At 41.3% G+C, this 24,182-nt stretch overlaps 1 protein-coding gene across 5 annotated transcripts in view; it reads right to left on the minus strand.

Annotated features, from left to right (window-relative positions):
- LOC122563716 (disks large-associated protein 2) overlaps nt 1–22,677 on the minus strand; it is a 706,137-nt gene extending 683,460 nt beyond the window's left edge. For 3 of the 5 annotated variants that reach the window (XM_087976893.1, XM_087976891.1, XM_043717839.2), the window contains exons 1-2: nt 22,120–22,257; nt 2,635–2,708 (exon numbers count right to left, since the gene is read on the minus strand). The gene's annotated coding sequence lies outside the window, so the exon portion shown is untranslated. Of the gene's footprint in view, nt 1–2,634; nt 2,709–22,119; nt 22,258–22,326 lie in introns of those variants that run through there. The other 2 variants (XM_043717840.2, XM_087976892.1) reach the window with 2 other exon arrangements.
- Between the last annotated feature and the right edge of the window lie 1,505 nt (nt 22,678–24,182).

A 24,182-nucleotide genomic window follows, 5' to 3' on the forward strand; every position in this document is an offset into this window, starting at 1 on the left:
TGTGAACCACTCTGCCTTAAACTTTCTTCACCACTTCTTCAAACATCTCCCTCAAATTAGAGAGACATGATTTCTCGCGCACAACTCCTTGCTGACTTTCCCTAATCAGTCCTTGCCTTTCCAAATGAATGTAAATCCGGTCCCTTAGAATCCCCTCCACAGACTTACCCACCACTGACATCAGGCCCACAAATCTATAGTTCGTTGGATTTTCCTTATTACCTTTCTTAAATAATGGCACCACATTTGCCAATCTCCAGTTTATTGGCACCTCACCCATGGCTATTAGATGCTGCAAGGAACTCAGCAAGAGGCCCAGCAGTCTCTTCCCCAGCTTTCCATTAAGCTGTGAGATACGCCTGATCAAGTCCAGGGGATTTATCCACTATTATAAAATGATGTTTGTTTTAAAAGAATATCTCTCACAACAGCTCATGTGCTTCAGAAGGTACCAAATAGGCACAGTGTAACTGCAAAAAGTACACACTTGTCTGTGGCATAGACTCTTTTATAGAATTGACATAGCAACAAATTCCAGGAATGGCAGGTGAAGGTCTTTTCAACTATTCACCAACACCACACTACCATGCCCAGCTTTCTCCCATATTGTCTGGAAGGTGGTGACTTATGTTGAAATATAAACGGCAGGAACAGTCTGGCTCTTTTTTCTGAAATATACATGTCCCGACGTAGAGGCGGATTTTCTCCTGTTGTGTTATGTTTCCTAGTCAGTATACCTTTAAAAGCCATGCTCATGGTTTTGTCATTGTGTTGTAGCATGTAACTTGATTTGTACGAAGGCCACATGCTCCGTCATTTGGATCACTTGAGGCATGACACTCTACTGGAAACATGCTCCTTTGTCATATAGCATGGAAACAGACCCTTCAGTCCAACTAGACCACATTGACCATGATCTTATACTAAACTAGTCCCACTTGTCTGCGTCTGACCTATATCCCACCAAGTCTTTCTTATTCATGTACTCATCCAAATGTTTTTTAAATGTTGTAACTGTACCTGCTTCCACCACTTCCTCTGGCAATTCATTCCACACACTAACCACTCTTTGTGTAAAAAAGTTGACCTACATGTCCTTTTAAAACCTTTCACCTCTCACCTTAAAAATATACCCATAGTTTTGAACTCCCCTACATTAGGGAAAGGGCCTTTGCTATTCACCTTATCTATACCCCTAATGATTTTATAATTTCTATAAGGTCACCCGTTAGCCTCTACAGTTCCAGTGAAAAAGGCCCCAGCCTATCCAGACTATTTTTCTAACTCAAACCCTCCATTCCCAGTAAAATCCTGCCAAATATTTTCTGAACCCTCGTATTATCTGAGCTAAATAACACATATGTACCTAAGCAATGTATTTTGTACACAATAGCTTGTTGTATTAATCATCTATTGGATACTTCAAAACTACAATGTCATCACTCAGGTAATTTTTATATCAGGAAATAACATAAGCATTTAAGGTCTTTGAGAAGATTTGTAGCTCAGGTTGATGGTAAGTATGTAAGTTAATTCGCTGAACTTGAAGGTTTGTTTTCAGATGTTTTATCACCATGACTAGGTAACATCGTCAGTGAGAATCTCTGATAAAGTGCTGGTGGCATGTCTCACCTCTTTATACAAGACCTATAAATAGAGACGTGGGACATACCACCAGCACTTCATCGGAGATTCTCACTGATGATGTTACCTAGTCATGGTGACAAAACATCTGAAAACAAACCTTCAAGCTCAGCGAGTTAACTTACATACTTATAAGCATTGCTGATTCAGATAAAATATCCTCCTGGATGCAAACTCATACCATAGTTTTGAACTCCCCTACATTAGGGAAAAGGCCTTTGCTATTCACCTTATCTATACCCCTAATGATTTTATAATTTCTATAAGGTCACCCATTAGCCTCTACAGTTCTATGCAAAATCCCATTACATCTAAAATGAATACTTTTACCTATCAAAAGGATACAGTCTATTTTACTGGTGCATTTAAGAGATAAGTACATGAGGTGGAAAAGAATTAAAGTGATGCAAAGGTGACAGAAAGGGAGAAGATTCATATGAAGCATATAAAGACTGAACCATTGGATCAAATGGTCATTTTTATGCTTTAAAATTCTAAGTAATTCTATGTGAAAATAGATATTCCATCACTCAAACTGCTTGTCTGGGTTTTCAAGTATTGGCTCCTACATAAATGATGGAGCTTTGCCATGTTCAAGGACTGGCTCCTCTACTGTTGTCAGCAGACAACTTACTCCATTAAACATCATAGAGCCAAGAGCAGATTGTGACAAACAATGATACTACAGATACTATTTGGAGTGAATATTTACTTTAATTGGATTGTATTAGTGCAGGGGAAGAGTTTAGTGATGGCTTCAGATAAAAAGCCAGTTGGTCTCTCAGTGCATTTCTATTATTTTGGACTTGAATCTATTTCAAACAATTAACTAGTTAGAAGTATTCCCAGTGTGAGTAGCAACACATCCAAATCAGACACTTTATTACATCAGGCAACTTTATATAGATACCATGCAGTCTCTTAATCCAATGGAGTGCCTGTCTAATAAAATGGAATCAGGTACAGACAGTAGGTCATCATCATACTCACAGATGTATCCCAAAATATGAATAGGAGCAGATGGAGAGCTATTCAATTTTCCAGTTCTGTAGAGCCCAAGATTTCTGCAAAAACCACAATATTTGATGAAATTTATAGCACATAAACAGGGTCATTCAGCCTGAAAGGTTTTTATGCATCATCCAATCCCCTTCCTCCCTACTTTATCTCACCTCATCCCATCAATGCCTTCCTAAGCTTCCTAATTAATGCATCTTTTGTATTTGCCTCAACAACACTGCATGATAGTGAGGTTAACACTCTTATCACGTCCTGAATAAAGCAATTTCTCCTGAATTTCTTGCTGGGATTTATTAATAAGGATCATAAATATTGTGTAGTTAAGATTGATTGCTCCAAAACCTACCCTATTAAATCCATTTACAAAGGTATCTTAGTAACTTGCTTTTCCTGGAGAAAAAAATGCCCTAGGCTGACAGTCATATCCAATAGTTACATTCTCTTAATTCAAAAAGCAAACTTGCATTTCGTTTCTGCACTCTGTCTATTGATTCAATGCCATTTTCATTACATGGAGACCAGAAGGGTGCACATGATGATAAATTTGGCCGAAGTCCTGAAGATGCTGACATAATTTGACCCAGATGTTTCAGTCAGTTCATCTGTGAATAGGATATCCTACTGACATCAGATGCAGGGTCTACAGTAAATAATATGCATTGCTTGTTGTGTATTAAAAATGTGTGCACAGCATGAAAGTTCTAATCAGAGCTGTCAACTCAGGAAACGACAGCATTAGCAATGATTACAATATGACATGACACAGCATAAAGTGAGGTCAGTTTAGAAATGGCACTTGGATTACTTATAGAATTTTATTTTCTTGATTTCAGTGTTGCTGGTCTGCATTGTTAAAAAGGTGTAAGCCTGCTTTGATAGACTGGTAGTTGGCAATACACTAGCATTGTTTGGAACTTACATTGAGCAGCAGTCTGTTTTTTGCCTTCTGTGTAAGCCAACTCCAACATCTGTTTGTGTCAGCTGTACCAAAAGTTCACTGCTACCCTCTGTATGTTAGTGAACTTGTTTTGTTTTAGAAAAAGAGATATGAAATAAAGTTTAGGATAATCCAAAGAGATTCTACAAATACATTAAGAGCAGCTAGGCAAAGAATGGACCTCTTAAAGATCAACAAGGTCATCTATGTGTTGAACCTCAGAATATTAAATGAATATTTTGCTTCAATGGAGAAAGAATTGGAGGCTAGAGAATTGGGGAAAAAATATTGATGTTTTGAAAACAGTTCACATTACCAAAGAGGAAGTGCTGGAGGTCTTAGAAAACATACATTTCCAGGACCTGATCAAATGTATCCCAGGACATTGTGAGAAGGAAGAACTTGCGGGAGCCCTCGTAGAAATATCGCAAGAGTATCATCTATGAACTCAGGTGAGGTGCCAGAGGACTGGAGTAAGGCTAACGTTGTGCCTTTATTTAAGAAATGCTGTAAGGAGAAGCCTCAGAACTTGAGACCTGTAAGTCTCACATTGGTGGTGAGTAAGTTCTTGGAGGGGATTCTGAAAGATAGTTTTTACGTGTATTTGGAGAGGCAAGGACTGGTTAGGGATAATCAGCATGGCTTTGTACATGGGAAATCATATCTCACAAAATTTGATTGAGAGTTTTGAGGAAATAACCAAAAAGATTGATGAGGGCAGAACAGTAGATATTGTTTATATGGACATGATATGAACAGAGAAGCCTTGGTTCCACATGGTAGATTAATTAATACAGTTAGATTAAATGGGATTCGGGGAGAGCTTGCCAATTGGATACATAATTGACCTGACAGTAGGAGACAGACGGTGGTGTTGGAGGGCTATTTTTCAGACGGGAGGCTTGTGACCGGCAGTGTCCCACAGGGATCGGTACTGGGTCCACTTTTGTTTGATATTTATAAAAACGATTTGGAAGAGAATTTAGGAGGTATGGTTAGTATGTTTGTGGATGACACCAAAAATTGGATTCAGCAGCGGAGCTGAATTAGACCACTCTGGGGAGGTGAGTAAAGGCTATAAATACTTACCGCCAGGACGTTGGGCCTTCATTGCGGCAGTGGAGCTGGGTGGAAGTGGTCGAATTGCACTCTGGGAAGGTGAGTGAACTGATGGATTTGGGCCCAGGATATAGATGCTTCAGGCAGAATAGAGAAGGAGGTAAAAGGAGTGGAGGAATTGCATTATTAGGCAGAGAGGATATCACAGCACTGCTGAAGGAGAGCGCTATGGAGGACTCGAGCAGTGAGGCAACATGGTCAGAGCTCAGAAATAGGGAGGGTGCAATAACAATGTTGGGGCTGTACTACAGGCCTCCCAACATCGAGCATGAAATAGAGGTACAAATATGTCGACAGATTATGGAAAGATGTAGGAACAACAGGGCGGTTCTGATGGGAGATTTTTAATTTTCCCAACATTGACTGGAATTCACTTAGAAGCAGAATTTGTAAGGAGCATCCAGCAGAGTTTTCTAGAGCAGTAGTCCAACATGGGAAGGGGCCATATTGGACCTGGTGTTGGGAAATGAACCTGGCCAGATGGTTGAAGTTTCAGTAGGGGATTACTTTGAGAATAGCAATCACAATTCAGTAAGTTTTAGAATACTCATTGACAAAAACGAGAGTGGTCCTAAAGGAAGAGTGTTAAATTATGGGAAGGCCAACTATAGCAAAGTTCGGCAGGAGCTAAGGAATGTGGATTGGAAGCAGCTGTTTGAGAGTAAATCCACATTTGATAATTGGGAGGCTTTTAAAGCGAGGTTGATTAGAGTACAGAACAGACTTGTCTCTGAGAAAATTAGGGATATAAATGGCAAGATTTTGGAAGAATGGATGACAGATGAAATTGTGAAACTACCTTAGAGGAACAGGAAACATACATAAGGTCTAGGCAACTGAAAACAGATGGAGCTTTGGAAGAATATCGGGAAAGTCGGACCAATCTGAACCAAGGAATTAAGGGGGCTAAAAGGGGTCATGAAATATCTTTAGCAAACAGTGTTAAGGAAAATCCCAAAGCCTTTTGTTCATTTATAGAGAGCAAGACGGTAACTAGAGAAAGGGTTAGCCCACTTAAGGTCAAAGGAGGAAAGTTATGCATGGAGTCAGATAAAATGGGTGAGATTCTTAATGAGTACTATGCATCAGTATTCACCAAGGAGAGGGACATGACGGATGTTGAGGTTAGGGATAGATGCTTGATTACTCTAGGTCGAGTCGGCATAAGGAGGGAGCAAGTGTTGGGTATTTGAAAAGGCATTAAGGTGGACAAGTCACTAGGTCCAGATGGGATCTATCCCAGGTTACTGAGAGGGCCGAAGGGCCTGTGCTGCGCTGTAATGAGAGAAGCGTGAGAGGAAATAGATGGAGCCTTGACAGATATCTTTGCAGCATCCTTGTACATGGGTGAGGTGCCACAGGACTGGAGAATTGCTAATGTTGGCCACTCATTTAAGAGAGGTAGCAGGGATAATCCAGGTAAATATAGATCTGTGAGCCTGACTTCAGTAGTAGGAAAACTGCTAGAGAAGATACTGAGGGATAGAATCTATTCCCATTTGGAAGAAAATGGACTTATCAGTGAGAGCCAGCATGGTTTTGTGCAGGGAAGGTCATGTCCTACCAACTTAATCAAATGATTTGAGGAAGTGACAAATTTGATTGATGAGGGAAGGGCTGTAGATGTCATATACATGGAGTTCAGTAAAGCTTTTGATAAGGTTCCCCATGGTAGGCTGATGGAGAAAGGAAAGTCGCATGGGGTCCAGGGTGTACTAGCTAGATGGATAGAGAACTGGGTAGGCAACAGGACACAGAGAGTAGTAGTAGAAGGGAGTTTCTCAAAATGAAGAAAAGTGACCAGTGGTGTTCCACAGGGATCCATGCTGGGACCACTGTTGTTTGTGAAATACATAAATAATCTGGTGGAAGGTATAGGTGGTCTGATTAGCAAGTTTGTCAATGACACTAAGATAGGTGGAGTAACAGACAGTGAAGGAGACTGTCAGAGATTGCAGCAAAATATAGATGGATTGGAGATTGGGCAGAGAAATGGCAGATTGAGTTCAATCTGGGCAAATGCAAGGTGATGCATTTTGGAAGATCCAATTCTAGAGCGAAATATATGGTAAATTGAAAAGCCCTGGGAAAATTGATGTACAGAGAGATCTGGGTGTTCAGATCCATTGTACCCTGAAGGTGGCAATGCAAGTCGATAGAGTGGTTAAGAAGGAAAATGGCATACATTCCTTCATCGGACGGGATATTGTGTACAAATATTGGCAGATCATGTTACAATTGTACAGGACTTTCTTCAGCCACATTTGGAAAAGTGCGTACAGTTTTGGTCACCACATTACCAAAAGGATATGGATGCTTTGGAGAGGGTGCAGAAGAGGTTCACCAGAATGTTGCTTGGTATGGAGGGTGCTAGCTATGAAGAGAGGTTGAGTAGATTAAAATTATTTTCATTAGAAAGATGGAGGTTGAGGGGTGACCTGATTGAGGTCTATAAATTCATGAGAGGTATAGAGGGGGAGATAGCAAGAAGCTTTTTCCCTGAGTGGGGGACTCAATTACTAGGGGTCACGAGTTCAAGGTGAGCGGGAAGGTTTAAGAGAGATATACGTGGAAAGTTCTTTACGCAGAGGGCAGTGGATGCCTGGAACACATTGCCAGCGGAGGTGGTATAGGCGGGCACAGTAGCATAATTTAAGATGTATCTAGACAGATACATGAATGGGCAGGGAGCAGAAGGATACAGATCCTTAGAAAATAGGTGACAGGTTTAGATACAGGATCTGGACAAGCGCAGGTTTGGAGGGTTGAAGGGCCTGTTCCTGTGCTGTAATTTTCTTTGTTCTTTGTCCTTTGATTATGCCGGGAACGGAGGGGTGGAATTAGAAAAAGACACTTGCACTGCCCTCTTGAACTGTCCTACCTGTCCATCTTCCTTCCCATCTATCCGCTCCACCCTCCCCACAGATTTATCACCATCACCCCCATCTGCATCTACCTATCACCTCCCCAGTTACCTTCCCGTCAGCCACACCCCTCTCTCCTATTTATCTAGCAGCCCCCCCATCCCCACCCCACATTCCTGATGAAGGGCTTATACTTGAAACTTCGAGTCTCCTGCTCCACGGGTGCTGCCTGATTTGCTGTGCTTTTCCAGCACCACAATTTTCGACTCTGATCTCCAGCATCTGCAGTCCTCACCTTCTCCTCGCTAACAATGGCCCAACCAAGAACAGCCTTCTTTTTATGTTGTGAAAAACTGATGTCCCTTCTCAAAACCTGGTTTTCTGCATCCTAGTCCTGATGAGTACAAGACCCTCTGCCCGTAGGGTTGGGTTTTGAATGAAAGACCCACTGTTGGCTTCACAGGGATCAACTGGCTCATGGTCCAGAAAAGAGACAAGGCAGGTCCTGCTAGCTCTCCATCAAGTAGTCTATGCCCAACACCACAACATAAAAAATCACACTATCAGAATCAGACCCATAATCTGAAGCCAGAAACTACAGGAATGAAACTAGATACAGTTCAAGCTCTCTTTCCTGTCAAACTATTGAAAGGAATGCTCGCTTTGCAGACAGTGACTCCTAAAGCTGCTGTAAAAGACCAACATTCTTTGTTAGTTGCTGTAGCAATAGAGAAGTCACTTCTCCACTTACTTAAAGGGCACTTCGAAAAGAAGAGTGGAAGAACTTTGGTATTCTCTTTCAAAAGTGACACTGAGTGCCAGATTAATTGTTTTTTTTTAATTTGACAGATTTTTCATCTAAAATTGTAGTGCATGTGGCAAAGACAGATACGTGGTCTTAGATTGCAAAGTAACCACAATCCCATTGAATGATGAAATAATTACGGAGTTGAATGGCCTACTCTAGTTGTTCTGCAACTGGAATACAGTCAAATGTTTTTTTTTCTATGACTATTTGTACAGAATCTTGGGCAAATTTCTTCTATGTGTTACTGATAATTGAGTTCTATGCACCTGGGTAAAGAGTTCATTAAATTTTGCTGTAAAAGGGCCAACATTAAAATTTTCATTCAGTGTTGGACAGAGCACAGAACCCAGCTGAAATACCCAACAGACACCAAAGTCTGTGCAACAAATTGCGACTTCCTCAAACTAAGTCTGTTACCGCTCTCCATGATACTTTTATGCTCAGTCTATGAATTTTACAAATACTTCAGGAAGATTTAAGCAGTGGCAGGAAAAGTGATCCTCTTGAGGAAGGTCTCTTCACTGTCTAATTATGGTTGTATTGAATGGGGCGCTCTGTTTTCAGACATTGTATCAGCTTCAGGAGTCAAGGACACCTGGATGGGTATATGAGCAGGAACGGTTTTGAAGAATATGAGCCAAACGCTGGCAATTGGGACTAGATTAATTTAGGATATCTGGTCGGCATGGACGAGTTTGACCAAAGGACCTATTGCTGTGCTGTACATCTCTGACTCTATGACATTATTTGGATATTGCTCACAAATCACATTCCTGTATACAGAGCAAACAATTCTAAAACAAGTCCATTTACAAAAAAAGTTTATGGACAGGAGAAAGAAAGCACAAATAACTGATTTTAAAATCCATAAGAATTCTGTCATGCCAATAAAGTCAGTAGGTCGGTTAGCTCAGATGGTTAGTGCATGCTGTTAATAATGCCAAGGTTGTGGGTTCAATGCCCACACTGACCGGGTGCTTCCTTGGAATTTGCAAGTCGTGGGTTCACACTTGCAGGGTATGTGTTTGCCCTTGCTTTAGGGTGGCACAGTGGTTAGCACTGCTGCCTCACAGTGCCAGGGACCTGAGTTTGATTTCAGCCTCAGGTGACTGCTTGTGTGGAGTCTGCACATTCTCCCTGTATCTGCATGGGTTTCCTCCCACAATCCAAAGACATGCAGGTTAGGTGAATTGGACATGCTAATTTGCCCGTGGTGTTCAAGGATGTGTAGGTTAGTTGCATTAGTCAGGGGTAAATATAGGGTAGGGGAATGGGTCAGGGTGGGTTACTCTTTGGAGGGTTGGTGTGGACTTGTTGGGCTGAAGGGCCTGTTTCCACACTGTAGGGATTCTAAGACTCTAAGAAATTCATAACATGGTTGAAGAACTATATGCATCTCTAGCCTTTATTCCAAAATGTGTTTCTTAGTGGAGGACTACTACAGAGACAAAATAACTGCAGGTGTAATTTCTGGAAAACATAGTGTTTACCAGTGGGATGCAACAGCTAAAGAGGTATCAAAGAAACTTGAAAGCAGACTGGATTGTTATCTCTTTCAGATTACAAAGGTAACAAAGGACTGAGCCCTCTGCTCAACAGAGAGCCATCTCTGGTTAATGTCTCAAAATTATTTATAGTCATTCATGGGATGTGGACATTCCTGGCTGTGACAGCATTCATTGCCAATCGCCACCTTAAGGACAACTAGGGCTCAATTGCCTTCTTGAGGCACTGAGGTCCTTTTAGTGTAGGTAGACCCACAACACGTGAGAGTGGTGCAAGATTTTGACTCATTGACAGTGAGAGAACAGCAATATATTTCCACGTCAGGATGGCGAGGAGCTCAGACAGGAACTTGCAGGTGCTGGTACTCCCATGTATCTGTTGCTCTTGCCCTTCCAGATGGAAGTGGTCCTGAATTTGGAAGGTACTGCTAAAGGAGACGTGGTGAATTTCTGAAGTGCATTTGGTCGACAGTACACACATCTGCACCTGAGAATCAATGATGGAAGCATTGTACGTTTGTGGATGTGGTGCAAATCAATCATGTAGGCTGCTTTGGTCCTAGTGACGCCAAGCTTTGAGTGTGGTTGGACTCCATCCATCCATCACACTCCTAGCTTATACCTTGGACAGGTTTTGGGAAGTTGGAGTTACTCACTGCAGGATTCCAAGCCTCTCATCACCTTGTGTAGCCATTGCATTTATATGGCTGATCCATTTCATTTTCTGATAAATGGTATCCCCTAGGATATTGATAGTGGGGAATTCGATGCCACAGAGTCATAGAGTCATACAGCACAGAAACAGACCCTTCAGTCCAAATCATCCATGCCAACCAGCTTTCCTAAAATAATCCAGTCCCATTTGCCAGCATTTGGCTCATATCCCTCATGTATCCACTTAATTGCTATATGCATCTCCACCAGTTCCTCTGGCAGCTCATTCGTACACACAAAACCATTGGCATGAAAAAGCTGTCTCTCAGGTGCTTTTTAAATCTTTCCCCTCTCTCCTTTAACCTATGCCCTCTAGTTTTTAACTCCCCTATCCCAGGAAAAAGAACTTGGCTGTTCACCCTATCCATGCCCCTCATAATTTTATAAATCTTCTGAAGGTCACCCCTCACACTTGCTGCAGGGGACAAAGTCCTAGCCTATTCAGCCTCTAGCTATAGTTCAAATGCTCCAATTCTGGCAACATCCTTGTAAAGCTTTTCTGCATCCTTTCAAGTTTAACAACATTTTTCCTATAGCAGGAAGAACAAACTGAATGCAGTATTCTAAAAGTGGCCTCAATGTTCTATACAGCTGCAACATGGCATCCCAACTCCTATACTCAATGCACTTACCAATAAAGGCAAATGTGCCAAATGCCTTCTTCACTGCCTTGTCTTCTTCCATTTGTTACTGATAATTGAGTTCTATTCACCTGGGTAAAGAGTTCATTAAATTTTGCTGTAAAAGGGCCAACATTAAAATCTTCACTCATTGTTGGAAAGCACAGAACCCGGCTGAAAATGCCCAACAGTCTGTGCAACAAACTGTGACTTCCTCAAGCCAGGGCTGTTATGGTTCATCCTGTCCATGACCCTCATGATTTTATAAACCTCATAAGGTCACCCCTCAGTCTCCAATACTCCAGGGAAAAAAGGTCACAGACTATTCAGCTTCTACCTGTGGTGACTCAACTTTCAAGTAACTGTGCACCTGCACTCCTAAAGCTCTTTGTTTGGCAACAATCTCCAGGGTCCTATCTTTAACGATATAAGTCCTGCTCTGATGAAGAGTCATTTAGACTCGAAACGTTAGCTTGCTCTCTCTCCACAGATGCGGCCCAACCTGCTGTGATTTGTAGCATTTTTGTTTTCAGTACAGATTTCAGTGCTGATTCCAGCATCTGCAGCCATTTACTCCTAGGGCCTGCCCTGATCTGCCTTACCAGAATCCAATACCTCACATTTATCTAAGTTAAACTCTATCTGCCACTCCTCAGACCGTTTATCCATCTGGTCAAGGCCTTGTTGTACTCTGAAAGAAACCTTCTTCACTGCCTACTACATCACCTATCTTGGTGGCATCTGCAAGCTTACTAACCATACTTCCTATGCTCACATTCAATATCATTTATATAAATGACAAAAAAACAATGGTTCCCAGTACCCTGTGGCACACCCCTGGTCACAGGCCTCTGGTCCAAAAAACAACCCTCCACCACCATTCTCCATCCCTACCTTCAAACCAATTTTGTATCGAATTGGCTAGCTCTCCCTGGATTCTATATGATTTAACTTTGCTAACCATTTGGAACCTTGTGGAATGCCTTACTGAAGTCCGTACAGACGTCTACTGCTCCACCTTCATCAATCCTCATTGTCATCTCTTCAAACAATTAATCAAATTAGTGAGACTTGATTCTCATGCACAAGTCCATGTTGACTATCCCTAATCCATCTTTGCCTTTTGAAATGTATTAAGTCCTGTCCCTCAGAATCCCCTCCAACAACTTATTGATGGCAGGCTCACCGGTCTATAGTTCCCTAGCTTTTCCTTACCGCCTCTCTTAAATAATGGCACCATATTAGCTAACCTCCAGGCTCCCTGCACCTCATCTATGGCTATCAATGATACAAATATCTCAGCTAGGGCTGAAAATGTGTTGCTGGAAAAGCGCAGCAGGTCAGGCAGCATCCAAGGAACAGGAGAATCGACGTTTGGGGCATAAGCCCTTCTTCAGTTAGGGGCCCAGCAATCACTTTCTTAACTTCCCACTAAGTTCTGGGATATATCTGATCAGGTCCTGGGGATTTATTCACCTTTTTGCATTTAAAGAGGTTCAGCATCTCCTCTTCTGTATTTCCCCAAGTGCTTTTGCTTCCATGTCCTTTTCCCAGAGATATTAATACAATTGAATCAAGGGATAATGGTTAATTGTCTCTTGTTGGCGATAGACAGTCATTGCCTGACACCTGTATGCCACAAATTTTAATCATCACTTGTCAGCCCAGGCCTTGCTTCATTTGAACATGTAGTAATTCAGTATATAAAGTTGTAATTGTGCCGACAATTAGAGAATAGTGAACAGTGCCAGTTCTGAAGTTATGATAGAGGGGTGCTCATTGATGAAGCAGCTGAAGATTTCTGGGACACTAGCCTCAAGATGCCTGTGGAGATTCTTCAAGCAAAAGAGATGAACATCCAACAACCACAGTATCAGGAAAGACTCCAGCCAGGGAAGAGTTTCAATGAATCCCTATGTGTCGAACAGGCCATTTGGCCCGACAAGTTCACACTGACCCTCTGAAGAGTATCCCATAGATCCGTTCCCCTACTCTATTACTCTACATTTCTCCTGACTGGTGCACCTAGCCAACACATGCCTGAACACAATGGGCAATTTAGCATGGCCAACCTCACCTAACTGCAAATTTTTGGACTATGGGAGGAAACTGGAGCAACCACACGGAGACTGTGCAAACTCCACACAGACAGTTGCCCGAGACTGGAATCAAACCCAGGTCCCTGAGCTGTGAGGAAGCAGTGCTAACCACTGTGCCACCCGACCACCCACTTGATTCTCCCCCACCTGATTCCCATTCATTCCATTTTTGCTCGGGCTCCTTGATGTGACTCTGAAATGCATCCTTGATGTTACCTCACCTCTGGGTATTCAGCTTTTACCTATGCTTGAACCAAGGCAGTAATGAAGTCAAGAGCTAAGTGGCCTTGGTGTAGCCCAAACTGGATGTCAGTGAGCTTGTTACTGCTGAGCAGGTGCTACTTCATAGGGCTGCTGATGATACCTCCCATCACTACTGATGCCTGAGAGTAGACTGATGGGGCAGTAAATGGCTGGATTCGATTAGTCCTCCTTTTTCTGTATAGGACATACCTGAACAATATTCCACATTGTTAGGTAGATGCCAGTGTTGTCGTTGTACTGGAACAAATTGGCTAGATTCTGGAGCTCTCGGCTTCAGTACTTTTGGTGGAATGGTATCACAGTCCAGTGCTCTTGCAATATCCAGTACCTCCATCAATTTCTTGACATCACAAAGTGAATTGAATTGGTTGAAGACTGCCAACAGCACAGGATGCAGAGGACCTCCAGAGGAGGCCAAGATGGATCAGTCACTCAGCACCTCTGGCTGAAGGTTGTTCCAAATGCTTTAGCCTTATCTTATGCACTGATGTACTGGCCTCCCCATCATTGAGGATAGCGATATTTGTGGAGCCTTCTTCTCCAATGGGTCATTTAATTGTCCATCACCATTTACTGTCAGACTACAGAGCTTACATCTGAACTGCTGGTAGTGGAATTGCTGATCTCTTGCTCCTTATGCTGTTGAGAACTCAAGTAGCTTAACAAAGTTGACATCTCATTTATCCTGAATTTCCACTTGCATTCTTCATTGTACCAGGGATAATCCCTAGGCTTGATGGTAATGGTGAAATGGGAGAGATGTCAGGCCATGAGGTTGCAGCCTGTGTTGGACAATCCTTCTGCCGCTGTTGGCCCACAGCACCTCATGGATGCCCATCTTGAGTTTCTAGATCTGTACAGCAATAGTGCCACACAACACACTGGATATGGTGGTGGTCACTCTTGCCAATGCTGTCATCAGCAGATGCACTTGCAGTAAACAGCTTGGTAAAGATGAGGTAAAATATGTTTTCCTCTCTTGTTGGCTCCTTCACCACTTGCCATAGACTTCAATCTAGCAGATATGTCCTTTGGGACTCAACCAACTTGGTCAGTAGTGGTGCTACCCAGCCTACACCTACCCACCTACAGCACATTCTGTGCCCCTGCCACTCAGTGCTCCTTGAAAAAGGTGTTCAACATAGACCAACTCATTAGTCAATACATGGTAACCAGCAGGAGAAGGATTCATTGCTGTTGTCAGCCCTGGGGCTTTGAGAACGCAAGCGATCTGGACTCAATAATGAGGACTTCAAGAGCAACCTCTCCCAACTATGCCACTACTTCTGTTTGGTCTGTGGGATAGCACACATAGGGATGGCGATTGTGATGAATACAACAATATGCAAAAGATATGATTCCATGGCATGACTATTAGGCTGCCTGACTAATCTGTGATACAGCTCTCTCTAAATTTTGCCTAAATTAAGGAGGACACTGCAGGATATACTGTGATTACTGTTGTCATTTCCGGTGATTTAGACAATGTAAGGTGCTCCACCCAGTCTCATTCATTTCTTCCTTTGTTAGAACTGAGTGACTCACCAGGCCATTTCACATGACAGTTAAAGTTAGTCTGGAGTCATATGTAAGTCAGCCTAGGTAAGGACAGCAGTTTCCTTCCCTAAAAGGCATTAGTGAGCCAGTTGTATTTCTATGACAATCAAGAATGGTTTCATAGTTATCATTAGAGTTTTAGTTCCAGATTTCTATTCAATTCAAATTCCACTATCTTGCCATGGTGGGATTTGAACTTACATTTCTGAAACATTACTTGTGTCTCTGGATTAACAGTACCACTAGACCATCGCCTCCCCAAATACACAATTGTGTTCACTTTACAAGAATATGCAAGGGCTGGGGTTCAAAAGCCAATGTGAAGTCTACTGCTCTGTATTACTGCATCTGAGCATTACTATTCCATAAAGCTCACAATTAAAGAGCTATCCCCTAATTACTAGTGTTACAAGTGAAGACCTCATTGAATCCAAGTTTTGGAGGTCATCCAGCTAGCAAACAGACAAAAAAGGTTCTCTCACTGAGTGCCGCAAACCAATTTTAAAGAAAGAGGAATCAAACACAAAATGAAGAATCTCAAAACTGAACAGTTCAATTAGCAATGTCAATTCTCAAGGTAATGTCCACTGCTATGTGCAACCACTCGCTATTCCCAAACCATTCAGAGACTGATCTGTGTTTCATTTTTCAAACAAAGTATCAGTTTGGGCCTATCTCTTATTTTTTAAAATCAGAAAGTATATTTACCACTTTGTGCATGTGGTATTTAATAAGCTCACTATGTTGATTTAGGAAAGTCTGGTTAAATTGGATTCTTTAAAAAAAAAAATTTTGGTCTGGAAGAAAGACATCCACTAGGGCCATTTCAAACTAACCACGTTGCAACAATGGGTGGAAAAAGAATAGGAGCCAGTTCATCTCTCCTTACCTAGGGACTTAATAGCTTGGGGTACACCCTCTGGAACCTGGAGCTGGGAAACCTCACCCTGGGACTGGTCATAACAATTCCAAACCAAGCCTGCCGACAAGTCGTGTTTAGTAGCCCAAAGCCTAATTCTGGATGCAAAATTCTAAAAGTTATCTATTCCCAATAATCGGTCTAGAGTTGAACACCAGTCTCAGTAATGTTGATCCAAAACTATTAATTTTCATTGAAACCCATCTGGTCAACTGCCGTCCTTTAGGGAAGGAAATCTGCTATACTTTCCTGATCTCCCCTACATGATGGTGAAGTGCCCTCTTGAATGATTATTATCCTTTAGGTGTAGGACACCTTCAATAATAGTAAAGAGGAAAGAATCTAGGACTTTGGCTCAAAGTAATGAAATGGTAAGATATATCCCAGACTGGATGCTGCACAACTGGAGAGAACTCGCAGATGGTGGTGTTCCCACACGTCTGCTGCCCTTGTCTTTCTGGATGGCAAAGGTTAGAAGGTTTGGAAAGTGCTGATTAAGGAGTCTTGATGAGTTGTTGCACTGCATCTTGTAAATGGACACACTGCTGCAATTGCGCATTAGTGATGGAGGAAGGGAATGTTTAAAGCTGGTGATAGGGTGCTGATCAAACAGGGTGCTTTGTCCTGGATGGTGGTTTTGAGCTTCCCGAGGGTTATTGGGGCTTGACTTATCCAGGCAAGTGGAGAATATTCCATCACACTTGCGCACTGTGCGTTGTGGATGGTGGAAAGGTTTTAGGGAGTCAAGAGGCAACTTGCTTGCTATAGAATTCACTGTCTCTAATCAGCTCTTGCAACCACAGTATTGCATGCGGGGGTTGGTGTGTTAAGTTAGTTTGTAGTGTTATTTTAATGTATGATTCACCAAGAAAAAGATTATTTTCTGCTCTGTCTCCTTTCAATCCCTTTGAATTATAAGCAGTAACAGAGCAGCGTAAGGTGAATGAAATGATTAATGGAATAGTGAGCATTGGAAAGCTGCAAACAGACTCAGCCTTTTTCATACACGTCTTATTGAATAGCTTGATGCCCTGTGAAAAGATCCCTTATCTCTTTTCTGAATACATGTTATAAGTCAGAGGGAGCCAAAGTTAGAGAAAAAAGGTGTGAAACAAAAATGTTACTAAAAAGGGTAGGATTCATTTATAAATAAACTAAGATCAGTTTGTGATATCATCTCTCCAACAGGACAACTTTTTAATCAAAAATTAGCATGCCCCACAGCCTCAGGACACGGAAAGTGCAAATGTTTTCTTCCTGTTAAAATGTGGGGTCAGAGGGTGAGGGATAATTCTGTCAGAGCCTGTACACGTAATGCAGCATAAATTTAAATATTCTGTCCTTATTTTAAAATAATATTTTGATGGTTTCAAATTAGTAAATAGTAACTAAAAGCAATTTGGGAAACAGTTATAGAAAGGTTAAAGCATAGGTAATTATCTGCCATACTGTCTGAAGAGCAGGGAACACAAAACGGAGGCATTTCAGAGCTGGTGGGAGGAAGTAATTGCTGCAAGCCATGTTTTTATAGGCAATTTGATTGTAGTAGATATATGAACTGAAAATAAAAATGTTGATAGAATACAAAAGCAATGCAGCACAAAATGAACATTCATTGTCTGAGTGTTATTTTAAAAGGTCCGTAAGTGGCATATGAGACACTCATGTGGTACAATTTGTGTGAGGTGCCATTCAGCAGGGCATTAGCACATGTGCAGCTATGCCCAGCACTGCCATTTTGGATCACAACACTCCAGCTGATGCACAATTAACCTAGATCAGTTGAACACACACATTCAAACAGCAAGAAACACTTCCACCAGCATTATTTAAACCTGATCATCAATAGCTTACAGGATAGTAGTTGCTAGTTGATTTCTTCCAACAGTTGCTTCAAATCTGCATTTGTCTGGAAACTTCTAAATTTGTTTCAGAAGCCTTAAAAGAATAGTGTGATGCATACTGACAAAGTTTCACGTTCATTTCAAAACCTTCAAAAATCCAGTTATTCCCAGACACAGGAAACTAGAAAGCCTTTAGCTTGTAACGCAGAATGACTTGAAAAAATGTGCAAAGGGTTTACAGATTGGTAGAAGCTACTGGATAGGAGTGGGGAAAGGAGCGGTACTCTCAGCAGGAGGCTAATCTGCCAAGGGTACCCATGTCAAGCTCTCCTATTTAAGCCTTAGCAAAGAACAGCGTACAAGATGTCAGTGCTTCAGCACAGGAAGCAAAAATCGGTCTTTACTTCCATTTTGGGAGGTTAGACTCCAGATTCTGCATGAAATCCTATGTCAAATTTATGCTAGATTCATCTATGCTACTTAAAATTGACCATAGGCTTCTCAAGGCACCAATCATTTAACTGTGTCTATCTGTCAGTCTTCTTCTATTCTCACAAAGCACTCATCAGAGTGTGCTGTAGCAGAACATTAGTGTAATCTCACCTTCCAAGAAGCTGACACTTAAGTTATCTTTGCCTCCTCTCCTCACATCAGGTCACTCAATGGCAACAAATCCTGCTCCAATGCAAGCTTCTAAATTATGTGTCAGTATCGGTGTGCATGGCCGGATGTTTTAGACCAAGTGACAGTGCTGAGTTCTTGTCAGTGCTGGTCCACCACTGCCTGGTCAGAGTGGACCCCTTGTCTAGCTATAGGGAGGAAAACACTTTGTGTTGCAGTGATTTAGGGGGTGGTGGACTGGTGGTTAAGATGTAAGAATTATATGCTTACAAAATCTTCAACTTGTAAAATCAGAAAAAAGAGTGGGATGAGGAAGTAATTGGAAATGTGATAAACAGGATTAGGTATTTAGCATGAAAGATACAGACATCATCGATGCTTTCAGTGCCCTTTTGTCTACATTCTCAGCAATAGGTGCCCCAATAATGGTCATTGTTTACACCATACAGATACACCTGTCCTCAGCCAATTGGCTCTCAGTGCCCCTCCAGTTGTTCACCTTGTTCTGAAAAGAGGGAAGTGTATAACTGAGGGCTGTAAAATACGTTTTGGTATCGTAGCAGTCTTGATTCAAGAGCTGACAGTGTGTGCAAGTTGCGAGAAGAGGGTGTGAGGCACACAAAAGTACTAGAGAGTTCAGGATGTGGTGTAACATCTCAAGTGAGGTTACGAGTTCTGCTTGAAAGTGGTTGTAGATGTGTGAAATGGTTGAGCTGAGTTAAACAGTATCTGAAAATGATTGTGCAGTTGGGCATTTGAAGATCCAGTTAATGATCCTGACCATAAGGTCACTGAACTTGTGGAAATATATTCAGACCCTCAGGTTTGACTCCTGACATGAACCTCTCCAACTACCTGCTCTCTGTCCTTTCGGTAACTATCTGGAGAGGCCCTGTCTTCGAAAGGGCACCTCTCTTCTTTGGGTGCAGCATTCAAACCCTTGTGGCCTATTGTCTCCCATCTTTCATTCTTCTATCTTAACCACAACTCCTACTCCAGCTACAACGAAAAGTGGGGAACCTGGTTTTAGCTAGTACAGATTACCTTCAAGAAATGCTACTCGCTCAAAACCTTGGGCTCTCTGCTGAGATGTGTAGACACTTAGCACTGGTTACACAATGCAATTATGGTCTGCAAGCAACATGCCATTAGTGGGCTGTCTGCTTTACATTGGAAAGTAGTGGGTTAATCAAACATCACAATCCCCATGCTAGCCTTCAGGAGCTATGGAAGTAAACTCTAATTTTAAGTGGAAATTTTGTGTTTTCAAATTTAATGAATCAAGCATATTTTACAGAAAAAAACATAGTTATCTTCAAGGATATAAATCCCTCTAATAATATGCTCAGGTCTCTGGACATTAGAATATTTATAATGGCAAAACTGACCTGTCCATATTTCTACTGAAAAACTGTTTTGTGTAAAATTGTCAAGCAATAGTTCCAATAATCTAAATAATTTACATAGGTAGAATCCATGATAAATATAGTAAAATTTATATTAGAAGTTTAAAAACCAGGACAGTATGCAATTTGAACTTGAGAACCAATTACATCTGATCTAACCCCAGCCTCACTTAGAACTCTGCAAAACCATGGAAAATTTTAGATATTATCATACACACGTGCACATATAAATTTATATAGTTTCTTCCCCAATCTTTCAGAGCCAGGTATCTTGGTTAAATAGATTAGGGAATTGTTAAGGTGCTGCTGTTTGTCCCAATTCACTCGAAGCAAAACTTTGCTGATTTCCAATGTTAGAAAACAGATACAAAAACCAGGCTGTCTCTACAAAAATGTTTTTGAGCAACAATGATGGATTTACACCTCTGTGTAGTTCATTGAGAATCCACCCCTTGGGAGTTTCAATCCTGGGATGCACAAGTCCAAAAGTGAGGCATGGGGAATGGGGAGAGAATCAGCTCCACTCTTCACATAGAAGTCAAAAGAATAAAGTAAAAAAAAGGCCTGAACGTCCTGTCCATATGCACCACTGGTGTTCACGGTGGAATCAGGAGAGGAATAACTGACTGGAGTAATCTAATGCAGTGCAGTATTTGGCAGAAATTCCCTGAAGGAGAATCCTTATCTCTCCTCCATCTCTCCAGCAGTTAGGAATACAGGTCCTTCCCTGAAGCAATTCTCTGAAAATCAAGTGATTCCCTTCTAATTATACCATTAGTGTTGTGTGAGTAAGCAAATAAATACATTTGCAAACACATTTTCAAGATGCAGTATTGTTTTAAGTGAAAATTTATATTGTCAGCGCTGGATTTGGCAAATGAGAAGTGAAAATAAACAGTTTTCATCTTAAAAGGAATGGGTATGTGCAGTATCTCTCAGAATATTTTCCTGAGGATGGCATAGTAATATCAGCTCAAGAAAACTCTGTAATTTTATCTTTCCTATTTAAGTGTGAACATCAACAAAACTCAATAAATTTATCTTTCCTGTTTAAGCTTCAACATCATCAGATTTAACAGTACACACCCAATGTTGTAAAAGTTTACACTGTAATATGAAGTTCCTTGAATGGCAACACAGCCCTGGTAGTCAGCGCAAGCTTTATATTCTGGTCAAAGCTTGCCCAAAAGCTCCACACTGAGGCAAAAATGAATTGTTAATTGTGCAGGATAACTAGATTCTGTAGAAGGACGAAGTATCTCCAGCTCTCCCATACTTATTAATTTTGAAGTTTGGCTTCATTTTGTAAATAAGAGGAGTATCAGAATCTAGCCAAGTGGATAGTAAGCGCGACAATCTCATTATAATACATCACTTTACTAATGTCACTTCCATATTGGAGAAGCTGGTAATCTTTTGTTCCGATAATCAAATGCTCAGATTATTTTCATTTAGATTTTTGGCTTCATGCTGTAACTAGCTAAACACCTCCATCCACCAGTGACGCTTTCCACAAAAATAAAGATGGATTTTCAAAACAAAACAAGCCATTCTAACAGGAAAATAGCGTGAAACTTAATAAAATCTCTCAAAAGCTCGTGCACAAAACTGATATCTCCATTGAATGTTCTGGTTATTGCAGCAAACAGGGGCACAATATGGAGACTATGGCATGTAGATCTATAAGAATGGGTTATTTGGGGGAAATTATCATCTGCTTCTGCTCCCTTTTCACTTGATAATATAAAAGGAGGGTCATAATAAGCTTCAAAAACACTTCAATGCCTGCCAACAATACATTGATTCAGGACACGTGTCAACAATTCCTTTTCAGCAGACTCTTATCAAAATGAAAATATCTCCAGGTTAAAAAGAGATCATTTCGGTTTGATGGTATCTTTAAATCTGGAAGATAAGGACTGCAGTTCAAGGTCTGTTTTTTTTTAATGCTGATGTTTAATTGCAGATATGCAGCGCTGTGATAATGCCTCTAAACTGAGGGAACAAATGCAGCAAATATAACGCAGGCAAATCCCTTCAACGGTGCTACTTTGAGGCTGTTTTCTCTTAAATCATCCCTACTAATCAGACTAAGGATCGTCCTGCATCCTCACAAGAATAAAACTCATGAAACAGCAGCACAGCAAGTGGCAAAGCAGACTGAACGCACAAGCCTACCTTGATTTTGCATTTGAATTGCCTCTTCCATCTCCAAATAGCTGCTTTGAAAGGTGGTTGAGTGCTGAATGCATGCGATAGCAATAAAGCACTGGGCTCATAATCATTGAATTTGCAGCACAATACTATGAAGTGCTAGTGAGGAGAGAGGGAGGGAGACTGGGTACCACAGCGAGGATTTTTCATAGTGAGAAAACTGGTACTTACCTCGTGGTGGAACACTCCCTGCCTCCGATTACAACCTTAATTCCACTTTCATCCCCGCGAGGAGAGCTGCCGGCGGCGCTGAGCGTAAAACAACAAGTCTACCCTCGGGGGACTTGCTAAATTGGTCTCACCTAACCTCCGAATGGTTTCACTTCAACTAGGTGACAATTAGTTCTGCAGCTGCTGCACTGCAGCGGGATGGGTTAACGGAGATCCATGCTTCACTGTAACAGACACCCAAAATGTAAGGAAGCAGGAGTACATTAAGGGTAGCTCCGACGCCTTAGCAACAGACCTGCAATCTTAAGACATTGGTGCAAGCATACAGTCCTCCCTCGGGTGCATAATATCCGGCGTATTTGCCGCTCACCTCGTCTGGAAAATCTTTATTTTTTTGTGTGTGCTGCAGAATCCATTCCTAGGTCAGTCAGGCATTCCAGATTCTAGCAACATCATCAGCTGCTCCGCCTGCCATATATGGTCATTCTCCTGTGCACAGGATTTCCATGACAGCTAATAGTTCCATGAAGTCTAATGTATTGATTAGACCAGCAATTTGTCAAGTAATGTTACCATGACACTTGTATAGAGATGGTCTGGGAGCAGAGGGAAGACCCACATGCAGCCTGGAACCCAGTATCAGTTAGGTTAAAGGGAAAAAAATTAACCCTCTTTTTCTTCCTCTCGCTCTTTAGATTGACCTTCTGCCTTTTTAACATTCATGTGGCACCCTTCCTGTTCTGTGCAGTTTAATTCTTGAAATTCTTGTATTTGATTTTAAAGCTGCTAGACATTAACATGCTCTGTGAATGCTGGTTCAGAATCAATACTGAGAAAACCAGCAAAGTACTTCAAAGAAGACCAGTAGGGTATGTCCTGTTACTAAACCAAGTGCTACTGACAAAATCAAGACTATAGCAGCATTCGGAACAAAATAAACTAATTTAAAGCAAGATTCATGCATGCTTGATTTTTATTTTAAATGTTAATAATGGTAGAAAGGACAACTTTATTTGTTGTTGATTGACATATTTTTCACTCAGTTTGAGGTTAAGCACATTATTATTTCCTCATGGGATGTGAACATTAATGGCTAGGTCAGTATTAATTTTCCATTCCTAATTGTCCTTGACCGGGTGGTGATGAGCTGTCTTCTTAAAATGCTGAATCCATCTGTTATATGTACACAGACAGACTTTCAGGATTTTGACCCAGTGACAGTGAAGGAATAGTTCCAAATCTGAGTAGTCACTGCCTTGGAGGGAAGTTTGTAGATGCCACAGACACCAGTATCCCATCACCAAGTCACCCTTTATTTACACAGGGGAAGTCCTTGACACTGATCCAGTTCTCAGAGTGAACAGAACGCCTGACACTCCTGTTTTTATCTGTAATCCAGGGCTCCCTGATTGGACCAGATTAAAAGCCCCTCATATTCTAAGAGGTCCACCTGGCTTAGCTCATTACAATGACTACACAGGTGATGATTTTCCAATGGGTTTGCAACCGTTTATTGGTTTATGTGATATGTTCAAGTGTTTGGAAGGTACTGTTGAAGGAGGATAAATGAGTTGCTGCAATGTATCTTGTAAATATTAAACAACATTGCAAGTGCATTATGGGTCCAATATGAAAAAAATACCTTGCCTGCTCCAACTATGCATCAAAACCCCCTACTGTGTCATGGTGATCATCCCATTCCTACATATTCATAATTATACCATGATGATTTAATGATAATTTGTCAGAATTCCTACCTTAAACCTATTCAAACAAATAACAGATTAAACATTGTATGTAATTGTATTTGCTATATTATAGTAATTTGCAATACAAAATGCCTTAGGAATTCACAT

This window comes from Chiloscyllium plagiosum, unplaced genomic scaffold, assembly GCF_037043375.1.
Source record: "Chiloscyllium plagiosum isolate Xiang-an unplaced genomic scaffold, Cpla_swu_hap1 HiC_scaffold_30, whole genome shotgun sequence".
NCBI classification, from domain to species: Eukaryota; Metazoa; Chordata; class Chondrichthyes; order Orectolobiformes; family Hemiscylliidae; genus Chiloscyllium; species Chiloscyllium plagiosum.